General features: G+C 46.7%; 1 long non-coding RNA gene across 1 annotated transcript in view; it reads left to right on the top strand.

Annotated features, from left to right (window-relative positions):
- The window catches only part of LOC142248668 (uncharacterized), a 543001-nt gene that overhangs the window by 473338 nt on the left and 55863 nt on the right, over positions 1–13800 (top strand). The window lies entirely within an intron of this gene.

The following is a 13800-nucleotide window of genomic DNA, read 5'->3' as shown; positions in this document are numbered from 1 at the left end:
GCAAGTACAAACAAGATGAGAAGGTTTGGTGTTCCATGTTCTTATAAACACAGACTTTAGAAAAAACAGAGTTCGGATGTGGAGTTTAGGTGCTTTATGTATGAACATTAGAGATGTGCAAACCCAATGTTCGGTGTTCGGAGTTTGAGCCAAAGAGAGACTTTTTAAAAAATAAATAAATAAATAAATAAAACAGAGTTCGGCTTCATGATTTATGTGTCCAAACCATTCAAGCAAGTAGCACTGTGCTCTGATATGCTTGATGTTCAGTTCAGTGCTAGCCGATTGAAGTGTTTGAATGACAGGGGGGTAAAATTAGCATCATTGGATGTAGTGTGCATTCACAACAAATGAAAAAACCCTGCCCACCTTTCCCTGGAAGTGTTCAGCAATAAAGCTGGCTGCATGTGGGCAGAGAGCCGAACTGTCAGTCAGTGATTTCAAATGTCAAGTACTGCTACAGAGTAGAAATTTGGCTAAATTCCCAGAATCCCAACTTCCATGAGTCCGCTTATCTCTAATGAACAGCACTCACGCAAGCATCGCTATACTTGGTGCTCAGCCCAGTGCAAGCCACTTGCAGTGTTTGATATGCTCACACTGGGGGTAAGAATAGCATGATTGGATATGGTGTGCACCCAACAATAAATGTAAAACCCCAGAAGTGGGGATGGGTTCAAGTGCCTGGCTGCAAGTAGGCGGAGACCCAAACTGCCCAATTAGTGACTTCCATTGGAGTTCAGGTCAAGTTCGGGTTCCAAACCGAACTTAAGTTAAAGTTCTGCAGTACCTGCTAAACCGAACTTCAACGGGTCCGGTCATCTGTACTCATCTCTACACTTGAATTTTAAAAAAAATTGCTTTGTTCTATACAGTATCACAATAGTCCTCTGCTGAAATCTCCTGACGCCTGGAATAAAGTGGACCACTCTGTCATGGTACCCTCATAACAATACCCTCCCTCTTAAACGGGAACTCTGGACCCACAGGACCAGACCAGGAATGTCTGGATGTGAGCTATGAAAAGATTGGACCAGCCTGACTGCATGAACATCATGCTGCTATCCATATTCTCTCCTCTGGACTGTAGCTCTTCCAATGTACCAAGTATTAAAGTGACTGCCGTAAAAAGTGAGAATCAACAACATCGGCTTTCTAAAACTCCAGATTTCAATCAATGACCGGGGAAGGAGGTAACGGAACTGTTTCCGAAGAAGCAAAATATTTTTTGAGGAGTTATTGATGAAACATATTCTGAATTTTAAACATAGGTATTAATGCTTGGTGAAACGCTACTGGATTGCTAACTGCTACTATCTTATAAGGAGAGATAGACCTTTATTTTAATATTTTTGGTAGACAACCACACCATATCATCAACATGCAGGTCCGGACTAGCCAAGCGCTAACAATTAACCATACTTTTATATTTGGAACCCATCACCCTCAAATTATTTAGAACATTAAACACTTCAGATATGTCTTGACATTTTGATTCACTTGTTCAGTCTGCCCATTAGACTATGGGTGAAAGGCAAATGAAAATGAGAGATGAATCCCTAGTTGAGGACAAAATGCCTTACAAAACTGTTATATAAATTGGGTCCTATGGAGTTATACAATCTCATTGAGAAACACATGCCAAAGTTTCAGCATTTGAAAATGCAGGTAATGCAGTAAAATGAGCCACTTTGCTAAACCTATCAGTTCTACATGGGCAGATCAGTGATAAAATTCACTGACAGGTGGGTCCAGGGTCTTTGAGGAATTACCAACGGTTGCAGTACCCCAGGCTGACAACTCCCTTCTTCAAAATGGGAACAGGCTCGGCCACCATTACCTCCACCTGGAAAACAACAAGACAATGCATCTGTCTTATTGTTTTTAAACCCCTGACCATAAATTTCAAAGAAATTGAATCTGGTGAAAAACAGAGACCACTTTGCCTGTCTAGGACTAAGGGCGGCTTTGCATGTTGCAACATCGCACGTGCCATGTCGGTGGGGTCAAATCAAAAGTGACGCACATCCGGCGTCACTTTCGACATCGTAGTGTGTAATTCCTAGATGATACGATTAACGAGCGCAAAAGCGTCGTTATCGTATCATCGGTGTAGGCTCCGACTTTTTCAAAATTACGCTGCCACAACAGGTACGATGTTGTTCCTCGTTCCTGCGGCAGCACACATCGCTGTGTATGAAGCCGCAGGAGCGAGGAACATCTCCTCACCTGCCACCGGTGGCTATACGGAAGGAAGAAGGTGGGCGGGATGTTTACATTCTGCTCATCTCCGCCCCTCCGCTTTGATTGGCCGCCTGTCGTGTGACGTCGCTCTGACGTTGTACGACCCGCCCCCTTAGGAAGGAGGTGGGACGCCGTCCAGAGCGACGTCGCAGGACAGGTGAATGCATGTGAAGCTGGCGTAGTGATAATGTTCGCTACGTCAGGAATCACAAGATATCGCTGCTGCGACGGGGGCGGGGACTATCGTGTTCGACATCGCAGCATCGGCTAAGTCGTTTAGCAGATTCCAAATATAATAAACATTTATGATCAGTAATGACCATGACCAGATGTCCTGCCCTCTCCAAAATATGACGCCATTCCTCAAAAGCCAACTTTACTTACAGGACTTCTCTACTGTGGATATCGTAATTTCTTTCGGCAGAAGACAACTTTTTAGTGAAAATCCTTGCAACAGTACAGACCCTACCCCTCCCTCTGATGCATCAACCTCCACAATTTTTTTAAAGCGGGAAATGCACCATGGGCTGGATTAGGCCATCTTGAAAAGTCTGTCCCATTTCTGGTCATACCTGCTAATAGTTTAACCACTACAGAAAAGTTCTTGCTTAAATTATGGTATAGTTGGAGAAAGCAGGAAACCACTGCAAAGCATTCAGATTTTCAGGAATATTCCAATCCAGGACCGCTCGGACTTTAGCAGGATCCATATGAAAACCAGTGGATGAAAATAGATACTCCAAAACCTGAATCTACTGAACAGCGAACATGCATTTTTCCAATTTGGCATAGAGCTTGCTCTTTCTAAAGCGGGCTTTACACGCTACAATATATCTTACGAGGTGTCTGTGGGGTCACGTAGTAAGTGACGCACATCCGGCATTGTTAGTGACGTAGTTGCGTGTGACACCTACGTGCGACCCAGATTGTTCGCAAAAATGTTGATCGCATACGTGTCTTTCATTTTCTAAATATTGTTCGTCTTGTTGAATGAAACCGGTATATTGTTACGTTTGACACCCTACCAACGACGAGCCTCATCGTTCTTATGTACATCATATGCGTCGTGCGTCACCGGTGTTTGCGCCACAACTCTGCCGCAGATGAAGCCTTTTATAGTCAAGGCGTCCAAATGCAAAGATCAGGTGAATAGAAATCTAGAAATTAAGGATGTATGTGCGTAGGCAGGGCGAGACTTCACACACACAAGGGTGTAATCTATGTGCAAAGCTATGCCTCTTTCATTCACGGAAAAGGGGAGTAATATGCTGGTGTCATCGTAAACACGATCTCCTAGATCTAACGAGATATTGATCGATGTGGAATCGTGTAGAATATGCACGTGTGACGGCTCATAGACAACCTATGTACGATCTCTGCAAATCGTATATACGACCTGGGTGTGTTGCATTGCATACAAGATCGCATATGAAATTGTAGCGTGTAAAGCAGCCTTTAGTACTTGTAAAACCTGCCTCACATCTACCTGGTGTGACTCTAGATCAGACGAATAAATTAAAATGTCATCCAAATATACCACCACAAATGTACTTGCAAGATGTCAGAAAATGTAATTTACAATATGGTGAAAATTTTTATGGGCATTGGTTAAACCAAATTTCATGACAAGGTTTTCATAATGCATCTCTGAGGTGTTGAAAACTATTTTCCACTCATCCCCCGCCTTAATACTGATAAGATTGTAGGCCCCCCTAAGATCCAGTTTGGTATATAACTTCGACAATCTGATTAAAGAGATCTGGATTTAGTGGGAGGAGGTACTGATCCTGAGTGGTGATCCTATTAAGTTCCCAGAAATCCAAACTGGTGCAGTCCCCCATTTTTTTTCTTAGCAAAGAACAATCCTAGTGCCACCAGAGAACAGGAGAGTCTGATAAGTACCTTAGCAAGGCTTTCTGTGATGTTTTCTTTCATGGCCTGCCTCTATCCCCCTGAAATATTATACAGCCTGCTTTTATGTAACTTGGTCTCTGGCATTAGATTGACTGAGCAATAATAGGAGCAATGGGATGGCAGCTCCTGACACTCTTGCTCAGAAAACACATCCTCAAAGTTAGACAGATATTTACCTGGACAGACTTTGTCAAGGACTTGGCAGCAACCATGGAAATGCAGGTGCTCATGCAGTTATTAAGGCATTACTCGTTCCACCTTACTATCTCCCGTGCCTGCCACTCAAACACAGGATTGTGTAGAGTCAGCCAAAGGAAAACTAGAACCACCGAGGAGTGTAGACTCTCCAGAAAAAACAATCAACAGATTCTGTGTGCATGGCTTTTACCTGGAGGAGACGTAAACCTTGAATGACCTGAGTGGAATGCCTATGACTCACGGTTGCAGAATCATTAGAGACATGAGTATAGGCTTAGGCAATTTATGTGTAGGAAGACCCTAAGTCCGGTAGAACTGGCTGTCCCCCAAATTGTCACCACTATCCCAAAAAGTGTACATAAACACGGGCGGGAAAAAATTGCGACCTACCAACAGAAGAAATATGTACTCCCAGGTTGCTATGCTCCATGTAACCTGGGCTTATTTCTTTTCCAGCGAACTTGTGTGGTTTTGTATTGAAAAACAAGTTCCTACAAAATAACCCTTATGATCACAAAAAAAAACAGACACCAAATTCATGACGAACTAAAGGTGGACCAGTTCCACGATTAGTCCCACCCAACTGCATAGGTTTCCCAGTGGGCACAGACCTACGTTCATAAAACACAAGCTCTCTGGGGGATAGTGGTGTCTTCTTAGGTCTATCATAGTGACGACAGTCAACACGGATAGCCAGGCACACGGCAGCCTCTAGGGAACCAGGAGTCTCCAACAGAACAAATACATATTTTACTCTCTGAGAGACCCTTACAGAACTAACGCCGAAGTGTGGGATCATTCCATTTTGTGTCCATGGACCATCTGCAGAAATCAGAGCAGAACTCTTTAGCTGGCCAGTCTACCTGTCAAATCTGACGTAGTTTTGATACCGCAAGGGCGACATGGTAAGGGTCGTCATACTGTAAATGGGCTCAAAAGCACAAAAAAAAACCCTCAACAATTCAGAGCAACTGAGACCCAAGCAGGAGAGAGAAATCCTAGGCTTGGATGTTCCTGTGGGGGAGATAACTTGGAGCAACTGAGAAGCAAGCAGGAGAGAGAAATCCTAGGTTTGAAGGTTCCCATGAGGGAGATAACTATCCCCACCTGCTGTTCCTCGATACCTGAGGAGTGTGGTTGAAACCTAAAGTAAAGTTCACAGGCCTCCCTAAATACAAAAAACTTGTCCCGACCTCCGAAGAACCTATTCAGCGATGCTTTTAGGCTCAGGCAGTAATTGCTCGAGAGCAGCGGTCGCTGTGAGGGAGCCTGGAATGGGGCCTGCGATATCAACAAATGCCGATTTGCTAACTCCAGTGACAGAACCTGCAGCTGCTTAGCTAGAGAAGTGACAGCATCCATCATAACCCCCCCCCCAAACAATGGTGCAGCCAGGAATAGAGGGAAGAGAGGGACATATACCCACTGTTTAAAGAATCAGGCTTACCCTAAGAGGGGCATGACTAAGTGCCTAGCTAGTCATTATCAGAGCCTCCAATGGTGAGGATGGATGTGTCTGACAATAGGCACTAGGTACCACTCCAGAGCAGCTCCTGGTAGTCATGCTCCACCAAGAGGGCTGGTCAGCGCAAGTTGAGACAAGAGAAGGGATACACTGCCACTATCAAAGGAATGGGAGGGACAACCTAAACCACCCTGACCTCTCTGATGATCTTAGATAGGTTATTTTACATCTTGCGGTGATCACTTCCTATCCTTGTCTTGAGGGTGTGTAAGGGGTGGACGGTCCCCTTACAAGCAGGTGCAGTTTTTCCCCTGAAGATACCCCACGCTGGGGTAGATGTTAATGTTAATGTTATGGATAAATTGTGTTTTACTGTGTCAGTGGGTTTTCCCCCCAGAGGCCGGGTGGGACGGCTGTCCCCATAGAAACAGTGCAGGAGAAAGGAGGAGCCGGCAGCAGAAGGGGGAGGGAGAGAGAGAGTGTTAGAGAAAAGTTTTGAGTTGGAGGCAGTCGAGTCCGGGACAGGAGAGAAGGAGCAGTGAGAGCAGGGTGTGGGAGCTAGCTGGACAGCGTACGAAGAACAGAGAAAGAGAAAGTGTCCTCTATGGTGAAACAGGTTTGAGTGGGTCAGGTCTGCTGTAGCCGGAGTGGGAGCCCAGGTGAAGTAGAGTAGCCGGCACATCCCCACGAGAGGAGACGACAAGAAGAGGTGATCCCCCATCAGGAGTTGTGAAACGACGCTTTAAGCTGACTGCCACTGTTGTGAAGATGTGTGCAATAAACTTGCCTTCTGATTCAACTGATCTTCGTCTGCAAAGTCTTTATACATCTGACAGCGTTTCCTGTACCACCACACTCTGCCCCACCAAGCAATCTCCTGTCCCAAAAGTGACGGCGGAGCCGGGGGTAAGCCTGATAGAAAAAGGGGCCATGACTACAACCCCCGAGGCACCCCCGGCACCCCGTTACATGTGGCGTAGTCGGCAGGATCCGGACTATTGGTGAAGGGTCCCAGTTCCATATTGGGAAGAACAAGTGGTGCCTAAGGCGTTGGACCGGGCACAAGATGGCGCTAAGATGGCCGCCATCTTCACGAACACAGTGGGTGCGCGGAAGATTGGCGCCAAAAGAAGAACCCTGAGCTTGCCGGCGAAGAAAAAGAAGTGCAGAGTACACCATTCAAAGAGGGGAGGTGCTGGCCCTAAGATGTTGCTGAAAACATGTGAAGAGGGCGGCAGTACAGAAAAAAAGAAGAGTCGCCTGTGCTGGGTCGATTTGATGTGCGAGACTGGGGGTGGAGTGTATACAAGAGCGGGAAAAGAAGGCCCGCCTCCACCTTCCCCAGCATCTCCACTGTCCCCGGCGCCATTACAGAAAGAGCTACAAGAGACGCCAACTCAACAACTGACCTCAAGTGAGATGGAGACTCAGATGAAGCAGCAAGTTGCAGCGGGCGCGCTGGTGGCAACCAGCCTGGGGAGAGGACGCCCGAGGAAGACTACAGCCGAGGAAGCCCTGACCATTACATTACCGGCTGTGCCAGGAGGTCCGGAGTGGCCCGCGAAAGTAACGTGGTTCACTTCCTGGGATGCCGTGACCGGTGAAACCTCCACGGAAGTCTGGGCCACCTATAAAACAATACTGCAGCCGGGAAGTGAGACACCGGGAACACCCCTCCAGAGTCCGGAGGTGGTTACGCCCGTCCAGGCAGGACCTCCAGCCCCTACCGAAGTTCCTACCTCGGGAGAGCAGCATGCCCCGGAGTTGGAGGAGGATGAATGGGGGTTCTTCTGGGAGCCAGTAAAACCGTCGCCCCTGATCCGACGACAGTCCCCACCGCCTGAAACTGATCCAGTGCAAGAGAGGTTGCTGGCCGAGACCGTGGCCCGTGAGATGATGGCCGGTCCCCTTAGCGACGAGTTTAAGCGGCAATGCACCGTTGGCACCGTGGTCAAATTCAATCAAGCGGAGGGCTATGGTTTCATAGAGGACGAAGAGACCGGAGATCATTTTTTTTATAACCGGGTTAACCTGGACACTGAGGGCTTGCCCCAACGTCTGCAGACCCTGTACCCGGGAGAAAGGGTGAAATTCCGGAGAGAAGTGGGATGCCGGGGCCTATTTGCCGTAGGAGTGACCTGGATGCCCACTGCACAAGAAGCCGCACTATGGCAACAAGAACTTGAATGGGAAGAGTGTCAGAGCCGAGACGGACACAGAGGAGACCGGTGCTGGCCGAGTCTACCCGGCCGAGGAACACGCTGGCGGTGTCGCCAGAAGTCACTATCGGACTGTTAGCCGAACCGGAAAAGGAGACGCCGGCGGTGTTAGCAATTCGTCAAAGTATGGTGACACACCCGGTGGTCGTCGTGGGAAGTCCACAGCCGTTCCGACCCGCTACCCCGTCACCTCCGCCGGGAATCGAGGGGCCAAAGCCGGAGCCAGAAGGATCGGAGACACCGGTTAACTACGAACCGTTCCGGAGGCTGCGCCGCTTGCCAGGTCAGTCACTCTCCGATTATGTGCGGGCCCAGCGAGCCGAATGGCTCCAAGCTTATCACCCCGTGTGAACCCCCGTGACCGGAGAAGAGGGACACACTTGTGTTAAGTACCGGTTGTGTTGCAGAACCGGTGAAGTTCTAAAGGTTGTAACCACGTTCAAGGTACCGAGCCCGGAGGGAGCCTGATGCCGGACTTGGCAAGGACTCCCTCTGTGATGTTGAAGGAGACTTCTATTGTTTGTGTTCCCTGCCTGCAAAGACCGGGAGTGCTGTGAGAGCCTCCGGGCAGAAGATCAGCCAAGACCGGGAGCACCTGCTAACGGCCTCCGGGCAAATCTACTGCAAAGACCGGGAGCTCCCTTGGAAGGACTCCGGGCGCCGGACTTGAGTGTGTCTTTAAGTGAACATTTTAAGGTTTTTATAAAAGTGACTTTGCTGCTAAGTTTGTGTTTTGCAGGTGCGGGCCTTGCCGGGAGGCTAAGGCAAAAAGAGGGGAGGAATGTAAGGGGTGGACGGTCCCCTTACAAGGAGGTGCAGTTTTCCCCACTGAAGATACCCCACGCTGGGGTAGATGTTAATGTTAATGTTAATGTTATGGATAAATTGTGTTTTACTGTGTCAGTGGGTTTTCCCCCCAGAGGCCGGGTGGGACGGCTGTCCCCATAGAAACAGTGCAGGAGAAAAAAGGAGCTGGCAGCAGAAGGGGGAGGGAGAGAGAGAGTGTTAGAGAAAAGTTTTGAGTTGGAGGCAGTCGAGTCCGGGACAGGAGAGAAGGAGCAGTGGGGGCAGGGTGTGGGAGCTAGCTGGACAGCGTACGAAGAACAGAGAAAGAGAAAGTGTCCTCTATGGTGAAACAGCTTTGAGTGGGTCAGGTCTGATGTAGCCGGAGTGGGAGCCCAGGTGAAGTAAAGTAGCCGGGCACATCCCCACGAGAGGAGACGACAAGAAGAGGTGTTCCCCCATCAGGAGTTGTGAAACGACGCTTTAAGCTGACTGCCACTGTTGTGAAGATGTGTGCAATAAACGTGCCTTCTGATTCAACTGATCTTCGTCTGCAAAGTCTTTATACATCTGACAGCGTTTCCTGTACCACCACACTCTGCCCCACCAAGCAATCTCCTGTCCCAAAAGTGACGGCGTAGCCGGGAGTAAGCCTGATAGAAAAAGGGGCCACGACTACAACCCCCGAGGCACCCCCGGCACCCCGTTACAGGTGCTTTACACGTTGCCGCATCACTAGCGATTGCTAGCGATGTCGCGAGCATTAGCACCTGCCCCTGTCATTAGTGCAATATGTGGTGATCACTGCCATAGCGAACATAATCACTACGACAGCGTCACACGCACATACCTGCTGTGCGAGAGGGAGGTGTGTTCGGCATCACAGCGACGTCACTGCGGTGTCACTAAGTGGCCACCCAATGACAGAGAAGGGGTGGAGATGAGCGGCCGGAACATGCTGCCCACCTCCTTTCTTCCTCATTGCCGGTGGACGCAGGGAAGAAGATGTTCGTCGTTCCTGCGGTGTCACACATAGCGATGTGTGACACCGCAGGAGTGACGAACAACCAGCGGCATGCACCACCAACGATATTATGAAAGGAGCGACGTGTCAATGATCAACGATTTTTGACGCTTTTGCAATCGTTGATCGTCGCTCCTTGGTATCTCACGCTGTGATGTCGCTAATGGCGCCGGATGTGCATCTCTAATGACGTAACCCCGACAATATATCGTTAGCAATGTCGCAGCGTGTAAAGCACCCTTTACCCTGAACACAGCACTTTTTAGTGTACAGGGCAGCTGGAACTCCTGCTCTAGGTTAAAGGCACGGAGGGGATAAGACAGACAGCAGTAAAAGAAACAGCAATAGTACAAAGCACACCAAACTACAGGAAAGCTGTAAATGGGATTTAAAAGGAAGGGAAAACACCAAACAACTCCATGCAGCAATCTCTGGCTATGGCTCCAAAACTGACTTCTTAGTCCAAAGCTCACAGGTCCACTCCTGGAACTAGCTATAGCAAAGCTATCACTGATAACTCCTTGAGCTAAAAGGAGAGTATTTATAGCAGAGGTGAATTGGAAATTCAGTACAGCTGAGACCTGGCTTTTCATCCTGAATTAGGAGACCAGATGAACTGCTTAATCCTTGCAGCATTGGAAAGAATCTGCAAAGCCAGCAGCTTTAGGCCTGTTTCAGATGTCTGTGTTTAATCAGGTACCTGTCACATGCATGGTTATGGTTATAAAACACGTGTCTCTGCAATAAAAAGATGTTCTATATTTACCTGTATCCAGCAATGCTGTCTTCTGCTCTGCTGCATCACCGCAATGCCCCTGCTCTCAGCTGCTCACTGTGGTGAATAATCAATGAAAATAATGAGCTGGGGTCAGGAGCGGGAGGCAGCAGAGCCGCAAACAGCATGGCTGGTTACAGGTAAATATAGAAAATCTTTTTATTTAAAAATCTGTGTTTTCTCCGGTCCGTGTCACACTGATGTCACACGGATCACATGTGCGGTCCGTGTGACACCCGTGCTGCCGGAGAACAGACGGGCATGTGAAAACACGACCGTGTGAGTACACAATAAAGTAACATGGGTACGTGTGACATCCGTGTTAAAAACGGATGTCACACGTACCTAAAACATGGACGTCTTAAACCAGCCTTAACTTGTGCAAGTGTGCATGTAACCCTTCACTGTGCTCTGCCGACAATAAAGGTTCTGGGTTGAGGCTCTACAGTCCCTACCACAGATAATTTCTGCTGCAGTTGCTGTATACACAGTCCAGAAGGTAAATAAAACAGCTGATTGCTACTGTTGTGTGTGCTTTCAGTGGCTGCAGAAGGAATCTGCTGTGAAATGTTTTGACTTTGGCAGGGACCAACTGTATCTTTCATTCTGTCTGTAACAAAATTGAATGGCATCACTTCCCATAGGGCAATATACACCTGCAGTGAATAAATGCAATTTCGATCATCACGGGGGCCAATTGGATCTTCAATGAGTGGGCCACGGCTTCAATGGCATAACAATAGTTAATAGCAGTATGCATAGTTTAACGCCACCTAGTGGTATTAATATCAGATGCCACTGTGTAACATAGCCGGCATATAATGTGTGTGGCATGCATATAGCTCTTGAGCTGTCATTTTTCTTTATCTGCACAAAAGCAAATTCCACAATGTCTGTATTTTGGTCAATGTGGATTTTGGCAAATTTCAAGTACAATTCAGTTCCACTCAAATGTATTCTTTCTTCGCTATTTACTATCATTGTCTCATATATCTATCATAGCAAAGGTAACAAGTCAGAAACAAGTACATTTGCACCTCCATCATGGCTATCTCTTCCTATAAGTTGCCGTAGAAAAATGTTGGTTCTAAAAGTTTCCTCGTCAATAACTAGACAACACTACAAAATGAGTTCTATAACCAACTGGCCTGCTGCAATGCCCACACTAGTACAATGCCCTTTAAATACCTGTCATAATGATAATAATAAATTACCAACATAGATACTTGGAATCATTAGCCAAAATTCACAAACAAATAACCAATTTGTACAGTGAGTCTATGGTCACCAGTTCTCAAGCAAAACTAATTATTTAAAAAACAAAATGACTGTAAATGTCCCTCGGTGAACAAACAAATGTGCTCAGCATGGCACTGATCATAAGGGACTGAGTCTTTTTACTTTATTATCAAGACATCTATTGTACAGTTAACACTATGATAACAGTGCGCTAATCTCAAAAGGTTTCTATATTATACATTCACTGTGAAGAAATAGGATCTATCTATTATACAAGCTGAATGATGGCACCAAACCAAACATGCTCTCACCATTTATGTTGTAAGGACATATGTAAGTGCTCTATAGACCAAATGGTGTCAGTACTACTGTTCTAGTGACAGCAAATTATTCACTTGCAGTCATTAGATATACAACCTATCAATTTGTGATGCTCTGCACAGTTTTGCATTGTATCTTGGGCTAATGATGCTGCAGTCACTTTCTGCATTGCGGCAGAAAAGTAAAGCACTTGTAATGGAAACCAATGAAAATTATAAAAAGAAAAATATATGTCCCATAGTGGATTTAAAGGGGTTTTCTAAGTATATAAAATGAAGTACTTAAAAGTCTCTGCTAAATGATCACACTGTAGCTCAGAAGGTATTTTTCATTATCATTATTGTAACCAGCTCAGTTGTCCTTAGGGCTCATTCAGACAAATGTATTGAACGTCCGCGTGCTGTCCAGGAGCAAAATGTAGAATATGGAGAGAACATGGACCAATGCAAGTGAGTGTGTTATTTCACATGAATATTTTTACACATGGACTGATGGTAAAAATTGCAGCATGCACTTCTTTGATTCGTATTCCATATTAGACTCTCACATTATAAGCCAAAGGATGTGAAAAAAATGCATCACATATGCGCTTCCTCCATATGTCATGCATTTCCTAATGGATATGTGATGAGTAGAGTTGAGCGCGGTTCGCGGTTCGAGGTTCTCCAGTTCGCGGCTCGAGTGATTTTGGGGGCTGTTCTAGATCGAACTAGAACTTGAGCTTTTTGCTAAAGCTCGATAGTTCTAGATACGTTCGAGAAAGGTTCTAGCAGCAAAAAGACAAGCTAATTACTAGCTGGCTTTCCGCTGTAATAGTGTAAGTCACTCTGTGACTCACACTATTATGAATTTTCAGCGTATAGTGTGCGGGAAAAGCGTATTCAGATCACTGCTGTTTGGATAATGGCGATCTCCATTTTTTTTTTTCCTTGTCTTCCTTCCCTAAGCGCGCGCGTGTAGTTGGGCGGGCCAGCATGTCAGCCAATCCCAGACACACACACAGCTAAGTGGACTTTTAGCCAGAGAAGCAACGGCATGTGTGATAGGATGTCCATGTCACATGTCCCTGCATTATAAAAACGGACATTTTCCTCCAGCACGCCATTATCTGCTTTCTGCGTCTTGGTGTCAGTCACCGCTGGCGTAGCTCCTGTCTCCGATACTGCTGTGTACGCTCTATACACAGCGCTATACAGAATAGGGATAGAAGTTTCTTTCAGCCCTTGTAAGGGCTAATACCGGCAGGGTCAGAGCCATAGGTGACACTCAGGTCCATGAAAACAGATTTTAACAGCTACACAAGATGACAGCGTCTGTGTAGCTAAGGTCAAGGATTTCCTCGCTGCATTTCCCCATTAGGAAGGATAAAAAGGGAGGCTTCCTTTCCTCTACCCAGAACCGCAACCCTGCCACTGTACCCTCCTGCCCTTTGCACACTCAAACTCATTGTTACTAAGCCATTATACTAGCAAACACTGAGGAAACTTAGTGGCATCCTAAAAGTGGCTGTTGGACTTCCAGTAGTGTCCCACTGGTGCAAACCTATGTGCAGCACCTCTGCATTGCACACTCAAACTCATTGTTACTAAGCCATTATACTAGCAAACACTGAGTAAAC

The sequence above is a fragment of the Anomaloglossus baeobatrachus genome, chromosome 1 (assembly GCF_048569485.1).
Source record: "Anomaloglossus baeobatrachus isolate aAnoBae1 chromosome 1, aAnoBae1.hap1, whole genome shotgun sequence".
Lineage (NCBI taxonomy): Eukaryota > Metazoa > Chordata > Amphibia > Anura > Aromobatidae > Anomaloglossus > Anomaloglossus baeobatrachus.
The sequence above is the reverse complement of the archived record's forward strand: the minus strand, read 5'-3'. Positions and strand labels throughout refer to the sequence as shown.